At 41.6% G+C, this 9836-nt stretch overlaps 1 long non-coding RNA gene across 1 annotated transcript; it reads right to left on the bottom strand.

Annotated features, from left to right (window-relative positions):
* Positions 1 to 4260: 4260 nt before the first annotated feature.
* Positions 4261 to 6139, bottom strand: LOC144588610 (uncharacterized). Its single transcript, XR_013544232.1, has 2 exons — positions 6024 to 6139; positions 4261 to 5679 (listed from the first exon to the last, which is right to left on the bottom strand). It is a non-coding gene; the product is annotated as an uncharacterized LOC144588610 (long non-coding RNA).
* Between the last annotated feature and the right edge of the window lie 3697 nt (positions 6140 to 9836).

The following is a 9836-nucleotide window of genomic DNA, read 5'->3' as shown; positions in this document are numbered from 1 at the left end:
AAGATGTAAAATTTAACACATTTTAAAATAAATGGTCAAAATCCTGTTGAGTGAACTACTTCTGCATAAGGGTGACAGTGTCACCAACAGTGGGAGATTGCTAATAATTAAAGAGTTTCCAGGGGGTTAGGTATCTGGGTGTGGAGCCAGAAGTTAGGAGTTTGATTCTCCACTGTTACTCCTTGACAGGGGCTGGAACAGGGGCTGGACTCAATGATCCATAGGGTCCTTTCCAGTTCTGCAGTTCCAAGATGATAATGATGATGATGATGATCCCTAGGGTCTCCCAACTTGCCTGCAACCTGCCTGCAATGAGTGTCATTGCATGACAGTCAGGTGAGCCCTGAGATCAAAGCAAGAACTCTTTAAATTACCAGCACTCTCCATGTCATGGCAGTGGCAAATTGTCTCCTAATTAAGATGTTCCTGCTTCTTTCTTGGAGCTTGACTGACTTGCCCCCAGTGAGAATGATTATGAGCAAGTTGCGGGTAAGTCAGGTGATCCACAGGATCAGAATTCTTTAATTACCAGCAATATCCCCCTATTGTTGGCATCATTTCATTACACAGGCATAATTGACTCAACAGGATTTTAGCCATTATGACTTTGACACATATGATGGAGAAAAGATTTATTTGTACTGTTTCTTCCTCTGACAATTATGGTTTTAAAATTTCAACTTGTTTCATTTTCACACAAAAAGTGAAATGATTAAAAATAATATATCTTACCATCAGCAACTGGCAGCTAGTCAGCCTTTTGCTGGCTGTGGTCTCAGAAAAACATAGTGTACTTCTGCTAGTATTTTTTTGCACATTTCTTTAAAATGCACATTACTGGAAAATGCAAAAACTGTGGTCTTGTTGCAAAAACTATTAAAAGCAGTAGCATTAGATGGCATGTTGATAACTTTATAAACCACCAGTCCTGTTGTGCTTAGATTGTTAATGCATGTGTGTTAATGTGTGTGCATCCATGCCTACCTTCACAAATGGAGAACACTGTAGTTTCACCAAATGGCAGACATTTTATGCTATGTCTATTATGAACAAATTACATAAAACACAATGGGAGGAAAATCTATTTGGCATCTTACTCACATGTTGGGGACAAGGTTTCTCCAAACAACTGCAGAAACCTTGGGGAGCTCTTCCATTATGCAAAGGTGGCCAGTCTCAATTAAATCTTAGCTCAGTGGTTAGAGCATCTGGCTACAAAGCCGAGGGCTTGCAGTTCAGTTTTTCACTGTGCTTCCTTGACAGAGGCTAGACTCACTGATCCATATTGTTGTTGTTCTTTAGTCATTAAGTTGTGTCCGAGTCTTCGTGACCCCATGGACCAGAGCACGCCAGGCCCTCCTGTCTTCCATTACCTCCCGGAGTTGGGTCAAATTCATGTTGGTAGCTTTGATGACACTGTCCAACCATCTTGTCCTCTGTTGTCCCCTTCGACTCTTGCCTTCACACTTTCCCAACATCAGGGAGTCTTCTCATGAGATGGCCAAAGTATTGGAGCCTCAGTTTCAGGATCTGAACTTCCAGTGAACACTCAGGGTTGATTTCCTTAACTTGCAAATCATATTCTCTATGGCTGGATAGCTCAATGAGTTAGTTTCAAAGCCAGAGGTTAGGCGTTTGATTCCGCACTAGGCCTCCAGGTAGAAGAGCCAGCCTGTGTGGCCTTGGGCAAGCCAAGGACGGCCCCAGAAGAAGGGAATGGTAAACCACTTCTGAGTACTCTCTATCTAGAAAACTCTGAAAAAGGTGAATGTAAGTCTGAATTGAGTTGATGGCACACAATTATTACTGTTATTACCAGACTACACTTAGGGCTCATATAAATGGAAATTTCTCTCAGCAAAGTTAAGATCCATTTTAGCTGAACAGCATGATGCTTTACCTCTGGGCATTGTGGGAAGTTCGCTGGGATTTTAGCATCCTATTTAAAGCTATTTGAATTGAGGATTCTGTAAATATATATACCCTACAGCAGTGGCAGGATTTCAGTTCAATCGGGTGAAATAAATCGTAAATTCCAAGGCTAGATATTCCCTTAAAGCAAGTACCTGTATTTATGCATACTGTATTAATCTTTTGCTAAAACCTTCTCCACTGTGCGTTGCTTGCTTCTCTTCAGTGCCTATATTCAGGCAGGATTAAATGACATATTGTGACACACCATAAAGGAAATTCGGGACTAGATATTATAATCACATTTTTTTTTCCTTTCAGTAAAAGCAGTACTGAGAAAGTCTGATGTGCATGTGTGTGCATGCACGCACACAGACATGTGCGGTTATTCCAACTTGTTTTCCCCTTTTTGGACGCTCCACACGGTGTGGACCTGCCGCCACGGTAGCACTTTGCCTGCCTGCTTGGAACTGCCGAACGCAGGCTTGTGATGTGAGGCTGATGGGAGGGGGAGTCCGGATGAAGAGCCTTTTATCAGGCTGGCTCCCCCTAGCTCTGCCTCTTTGGTGGCATCAGCAGCGCAGAGGACAGAGGGCTGTTTCAAGCTGCCTCGTAGCGCTGTGTTAGAGGCCTGTTTTTTTCATGCCTTGTGCCCACAGTTTTATATTTTATATTTTGGGTGTCCAAGCATGCTTCCCAGATCAGTTGGGTTGTAGTTTGGGTCTGGGAGCCTGGGCTACACTTGAGTGGAAGGGGCAAAGGGGCATGTTTTGAAGTGGTCTCCTTAATTTGGCATCTCAGAGTGATGCAGAAGTGCCCCCGGACATATTATTGGTTCACTTGGGTGGCAACGACCTGACTCAGTGGAAGGGCAAGTCTCTTATTCTACAAGTGATTTTTTTAATTTTATTTTTAACAACTAGGGATAAGGTAAGGAATACAAAAGGTAGAGGGGAATATGGGGGGGAGGGGGAAGGAGAACACAAAATGTACTATCATCCAATCTGTTCATGTTGCAATATCAAGTCGACTTTTTGCCTTTCGGCAAATTGATTGCCCTCCAGGTTTCAACTTACAGTTACATCTTAGTTTAATTCTATGTTATTCAAGCACTATCTGGTGACTCAAGCCATTTATATAATAAATCTCATCATTCAGTTGCCTTTTGTATTGGACAGTCTTTCAACACTTCTAATAGAATATCCATTTCTGCCTCTTCCTGTATCTGCTCAATGAGTCCCTCTTGTTTCGGTATCTCCAATTTCTTTCAATTCTTAGCATAAAGAATTCTGGCTGCAGTGACTATATATATATATAACTAAGCACTTTTTTGTCTTATCTATATTATCTAGTATAATGCTCAGTAAAAACATTGGGGTTAGTGGAACATTACAAAGCAGTGTTTTTTGTAACAGAGTATGTACTGCTATCCAATACTGTTTCACTTCTCAACAAGTCCACGACATACGGTAAAAGCTTCCCTCTTGTGCTTTACACTTCCAACATACCTTTGACACCTCTGTATAAATCTTTGACAATTTTTTGGAGTCACATGCCATCTATAAAACATCTTATATATGTTCTCCTTGAAATCTATTGGATTTGTGAGCTTTATGTTCTTTTTCCATATTTGCAACCATTGCTCAATATCAATTTTATGTCCTATATGTTGTGCCCACCTAATCATACATTTTTCTACCATCTCATCTTGCATTTTTATTTCAAGCAAATAATCATACATTTTCTTAATTACTTTATCATTTGAGCCCAGCAGAAGTTTATTGAATATTGTTTGTTCTGTGTAAAAGCCCTCTATTTTATCTTTTCTATACCTAGATTCCACTTGTGCTCTGGACTACCAGTCTAGATATATGTTTTCTGTTTTTAACTCTTCTTTGGACCTTAACTCACAATCATTTTCAATAGATCCTGATATCCTAAAAGTTTCGCTTCTGTCATGAGGTTAGGTTGTGTAAAGGCCTCTATGGGTGATATCCAGCCTGGTGGTTTTTGGGAAATCTGCTGATGATCTTTTAACAAGTCCCTAGTAGGGCTCTTCTTATCATATGCAAGTTGAAACTTTTCTACTCTTTATCTTTTTTTATACCATAGAAAAGCATGCCAAGCTAACTTTCAAGCATGTCCTTCCAACTTGAGTAGTCTATCCTTATCTAAAGTTATCCATTCCTTTATCCAGACTAATACACAGGCTCTATAATATAATACCCAATCTGGAAGATCACAACCTGCTCTTTGTTTGGCATCTTGCATTGCTTTCATTTTAATTCTTGGTTTTTTACCTTATTCTACAAGTGATTGATGATTTCTGGGCCATTAAGGCTAGGTTCCTGGGAGTAAGTATTATCTGGTTGGACATAATACCAAGATTGATATGGAGGGCTGAGTGTGACCCCCAGATGTATTAACTGCTCTAGGCGTGGAGTCAACCAGGAGGTTAGAAAAGCCATGAAGGCTGACCTGGTATCAGCGGTGTTACACCCAGACATACTGGTGAGACAGCCTGAATTGTACAGAGATGATGGTGTACATTTGTCTGATGCAGGCCTGGATAGAGAGGAAGTTGTCCATACCACCTTGAAAGAGGTGGTAATTTGGCCACTCCTAAAAAAGCCTAACCTGGACTCAAGGCTGGTGGTTAACTACCGACCAGTGGTGAACCTCCTTTATTCGGGCAAAGTGTTGGAGTGGGTTGTGGCCGGGCAACTCTAGGCGCTGCTGGACGAAATGGATTTTCTGGATCCATTTCAATTGGGTTTCAGGCTGGGTTTTGGTATGGAGACTGCCTTGGTTGCCCTGTACGATGACCTTTGCTGGAAAAGAGACAGGGGGAGTGTGACCCTGTTGATAATCCTGGACCTCTCAGCGGCTTTCAACACCATCGACCATGGTGTCCTTTTGGATAGGCTCGCTGGGAGTTGGGGGCACCACTTTATGGTGGTTCCGCTCCTTCCTAGCTGACCGTGTCCAGAGGGTGGTGCTGGAAGACAGTTGCTCTGTCCCTTTGCATTTATGTCATGGGGCTCCTCAGTGCTCGATACTGTCCCCCATGCTGTTTAACATCTACATGAAACCGCTGGGAGAGGTCATCAGGAGGTTGGGGCTGAGGAGTCAGCAATATGCTGATGACACTCAGCTCTACCTCTCATTTTCCACCAATACAGGTGAGGCGGTTTCTGTGCTGAACTCGTGTCTGGACCTGATAATGGACTGGATGAGGGTTAATAAATTGAAACTCAATCCAAACAAGATGGCCACCACCACCATCACTTCCTTGTGGCTACTTTTAGGAAGAATGTTTTTAAAAAGAACTAAAAAAACAACAACACACGGGCAAAGATCTAGTAGTGGATCTGCAAGATAGCATGTAGCTTGGCCCTTAGGGGACTCAAGTCTAATGGACAGGAATATCTCATTTGCTAGTTATCTTCCAAAAATAGATTGGGCTAATTCAATCTCAGCTTCTGTCAAGATTCCTTGAGTTCTAAGATCCCGGACAGGGAACATGATATTGGATGGAATAGTGGGGTAGGAGAGCTTTAAAAAAACAAACTACTTATTTAGCATAGAGTAATGGACAGGATGATGGACTAGGACTCAAGAGCCCTGGGTTTGAATTCCAGCCCAGTCATACATAACCACTGGAGCAGTAGAACTGGTAAAATCAATCCTTAAATAATTCACTTACCTTGAAAACCATAGGAGGGTGTCCATAAGTCAGTTCCAACTTGATGGCACATAGATTTTGCCCTATAAGAGAACCTGTTGTTAGCATCTTTCCCTCAAGATAACAAGCATCCTTCTAAAGTTGAGGAGGAAGCTTGTTGACATGAAAAAGGTACACAGGAAAAGGGCAAACCTCCCCTTCTTATCTCTGTTTTAAAAGAATTAAACCATGATCCTGACAAATATAAGGGGAGGGAGGGAACATGCAGCAGTAGCCATATTGTCTAACTAGGCCCAAAATTTCATGGACACTTCTTAATGAGAATTTTTGTTAAGAATATATATAAATAGGCCAACAATTCACCAAACAATATTCTATAAACGAATAATAGCTACCAATAATTTTGTTCCTAACAGACACTTTTTACCTGGTTTGAGGCCCTCGATCCACCTACAGCCCCATCCAGTGAGAGGGTGAAATTGCCAGCTATCTTCTATGGGGGTACAGATATTAATTCCCAAGAAAAGGCACACTAGACAAACTCTAGAATGCAAATGAAAGTGTGTGTTAGGATCAGGAAATAGAAACCAACCACCACTTTTCTCTTGCTGAAGCTGAAATAAGAAATGCTGATCGAAGTCACCTTAGGCAAGCTTCTTGAACACTGAGTGTCAATCATGGAAGTCACTGTGTGTGAAATCAAATAGAAAAGTCACTTCCCTGTCTCTTGTTTGTCCCTATCAGGAAGCAATTTCTCAAGCAAAAATACTTATGTTGCACTTCTCTGTGCAAAAGTAGCGGCTATTTATAGCATTCAGACTATAGTCTTGGGAAGAGGGTTGACCCTACAGCAGAATGAGGTCTGCTACGTTCTCTGGAAGTCAAAAACAGAAGAGCGGGAGGGGGGAGGCTTACATCCTATCCCGATTTTTTTTAAAATTGTTATTGCCTGTTATCAGCAACAGTGTAGAGACTCCAGAGCTCACAGAGTCAAAGCCACAAGACTTTCTCCATAACTGAGACTACAGCATCATTGACACCTCTGTGCAGTTCACCACTTCCCTTTAACTTTGTTTTCAATCCTCATATTAGCTGGAAGAGAAATGGGCTTTTCCAGGAAGAATATAATGCCACCAATTATCCTAGTTTTAGTGCAAAGTATGTGAAGGCAGTTTGGTTTTGAATGAGCAATTAAGAGCCAATACAAGTGTGCCACTTACAGACCATAGCACTTAAAGCATACTCTGGGTGGTTTACAATTTAATTATGCAGGCTACACATTGCCCCCCACCCACTCATGAACTGGGTACTCAATATATGGACCTCTGAAGGGTGGAAGGCTGAGTCAACCTCAAGCCGGGTAAGGTAAAGTTAAAGGTTCCCCTTGACATTTAGTCCAGTCTTGTCCGACTCTAGGGCATGGTGCTCATCCCCGTCTCCAAGCTGTAGAGCCAGCGTTTGTCCGTAGACAGTTTCTGTGGTCACGTGGCCAGCGCGACTAGATGCGGGACGCTGTTATCTTCTCATTGTGGTGGTACCTATTTATCTACTCACATTTACATGCTTTCAAACTGCTAGGTTGGCAGGAGCTGGGACAAGCGATGGGAGCTCACTCCTTCACGTGGATTCGATCTTATGACTGCTGGTCTTCTGATCTTGCAGCACAGAGGCTTCTGTGGTTTAACCTGCAGCACCACCATGTCCCCTCAAGCTGGGTAACTGAGCCCATCAGGATCAAACTCAGGTTGTGAGCAGCATCTTGGCTGCAGTACTGCAGTTTAATCACTGCACAACAAGGCTCCTTTAACTTTACCGAGTACCTCTTCCTTGTTGATAGGGAGTGATCCAGATGCCTGCATTTCTAGACTGTCCTTGGGGCATGCTGTCTAGGGAGACTGATGAGTGCCAGCACTTCCAAATTTGCCACTTCTTCATTGGTTATGAGTGTCATTAGGCTCCTATGTGTCTAGGTTCCCACATCTGCATGTAGCCATCTGTGATGAAAAATGCTCCTATTTGAAACCATCATCTGCCTTCTTCCCTCCTTTACTTAATATTTACATTTGGAGCTACATGACATAGTCCATCAACCCACAGAGACTGCCTTCCAGCATATTTCAATATTCTCTATATCTATAGTGTCATTGGCCCTTCCAATCCCGTAAGGGCTTTTTTCTCTATGGAACACTAGGGGGTGCTGTAATGCCTATGCTTATTTTCAGAGATTTGGCTTCACGGTTCAATGCCAGCATAAAGAACTCGTGGACATGTGCTGAGTGTTAACGTGTACATATACCTGCAACCCCCATCTCTGAACAAATATACAAGTCCTGCTTTTTTTAGTGACACAGTACTTCTAAACAGCCTTGAATGGTATAGTTGCAACATCAATACGCAATGCAACACTTAAGTAGCTGAAATCAGAAGATGACATAATTTAACCACACTACATTGAGAGGTGAAATAGGCAGCTGCAGTGCCAAATTCTTCTTCTCAGTTAGTGTCGACTGTAGCAGGCTCTGTTCAGACGCTTAGGTAAGCAAACAATCTATTTTATAGTTGTAGAAAGGCCGGCCATACATTCCCGCTCCCCACTCTCATTAGATGATTGGTAAGTACACCACAAATGAGGAGGTCAATACTCCTGCTATTACAGGCATTGCTGATGCTTAGGATTTTCATTCATATCTTCTACTGTCTACCAAATACATGATTCAAAACATGTAGACAGATATCGTGAAATAAGCGCTTTGACTATGTCATACTTTAAAAATTTCAAGTTTATTATTAGCAAATAAACCTACTTTCCCCCTAAACCCATGATAGCAAGGAAGCAGAAATTTTATATATATATAAAATTTTTGCTTCCATGCTATCATGGGTTTAGGGGGAAAGTAGGTTTATTTGCTATGTATACAGTGGGGTCTTGACTTGAGAACTTAATCCGTATTGGAAGGCGGTTCTCAAGTCAAAAAGTCTGTAGGTCACTTCTCCATTGACCTACAGTGCATTGAAAACCGATTAATCCCGTAACAGGCCGTTTTTGTTCCATTTTGGTTTTTTTCTGGTCTGTAAGTCAATTCTCAGGCTGCAAGTCAAACCTAAATTTTGCGGCCAGAGAAGTCTGTAACTCAAAAAGTCTGAAAGTCAAGCCGTCTGTAAGTCAAGGGTCCACTGTATATATACACACACACACACGTTTCTATGGGCTTTTTAATTTCGCTTAGCGATTAAATCGCTTAGCAACGTTTTTTCCAGAATGGATTAACATCGCTAAGCGAGGCACCACTATATTTTTATTTTATTTATAGTTTTATTATTTAAATCAGGTAGTCATACTTGCCTTATACAGATGTAACAAAGATCAATTTTATTTGTTTGTTTGTTCTTTGATTTTTAAGGCAATAGTTTCACTTCCCGTGTCCCACAGAGAGCATGCCAATGATATCCTGGCTGTGGGATTCTGGAGGCAGAGATGGGAAAGCAACATTTCCCATCTTGGGGCTTAACTGTCGGTTTTTATCAGAATGTCAGGATATAAACTACCTTAAATCCAACTTCAAATGAGACTTCGTCAATAAACTGTGACTGCAGTTGAGTGCGTCAGCCCATCCTTTGAAAATCTGAAATGGTTCATTACACCAAAGTTCATGTTTTTTTGCATTTGAGTTTATAAACTGCTCCAGAAGCTGTGTGCTGAGGATTAGCCATACCTGGATATGCGTGGATCCAAACCAGACTTTTACGAATTAAATACTACAAGAATCTGTGAGTTTCAGTGCGACTGGTGAGACTCCAAAAATGGCCTGAGGTTTTGCTTACAGTCCATAGTCTGCATACTGTTAACCCTGGCTTAAAAGTTTCCTCAGCCACATAGGAGCCACTCACAGCAAAAAAACAACAACAGCAAAAAAAAACCTCCAAGTGGCATGGATAGCTTTCCAGATTATGTCAAAATGAAGGCATTAGTCGCCCTTAAAAAAAAGATCTGTCACATAATCGGACAATATTGGTGTTTGTGTAGTTGGGAACATGACACATTGGCTATGTATTACAGGATTATTTGCTGGAAGCAAATGGTGTTAGAAACACAAACTAATATTGACAAAAGGCCAGGCCTAGGAAGAAAGGTGTAGCTACAGGGCTGTTTCTGAATACATAAACCAGAGAGGAACTGTTAATGAGTAAGAATATAGGACAGCAGAGGACTATCCATTAGGGCAAGTGGAGCATTGTTCAG

This window comes from Pogona vitticeps, chromosome 4, assembly GCF_051106095.1.
Source record: "Pogona vitticeps strain Pit_001003342236 chromosome 4, PviZW2.1, whole genome shotgun sequence".
Taxonomy (NCBI): domain Eukaryota; kingdom Metazoa; phylum Chordata; class Lepidosauria; order Squamata; family Agamidae; genus Pogona; species Pogona vitticeps.
The sequence above is the reverse complement of the archived record's forward strand: the minus strand, read 5'-3'. Positions and strand labels throughout refer to the sequence as shown.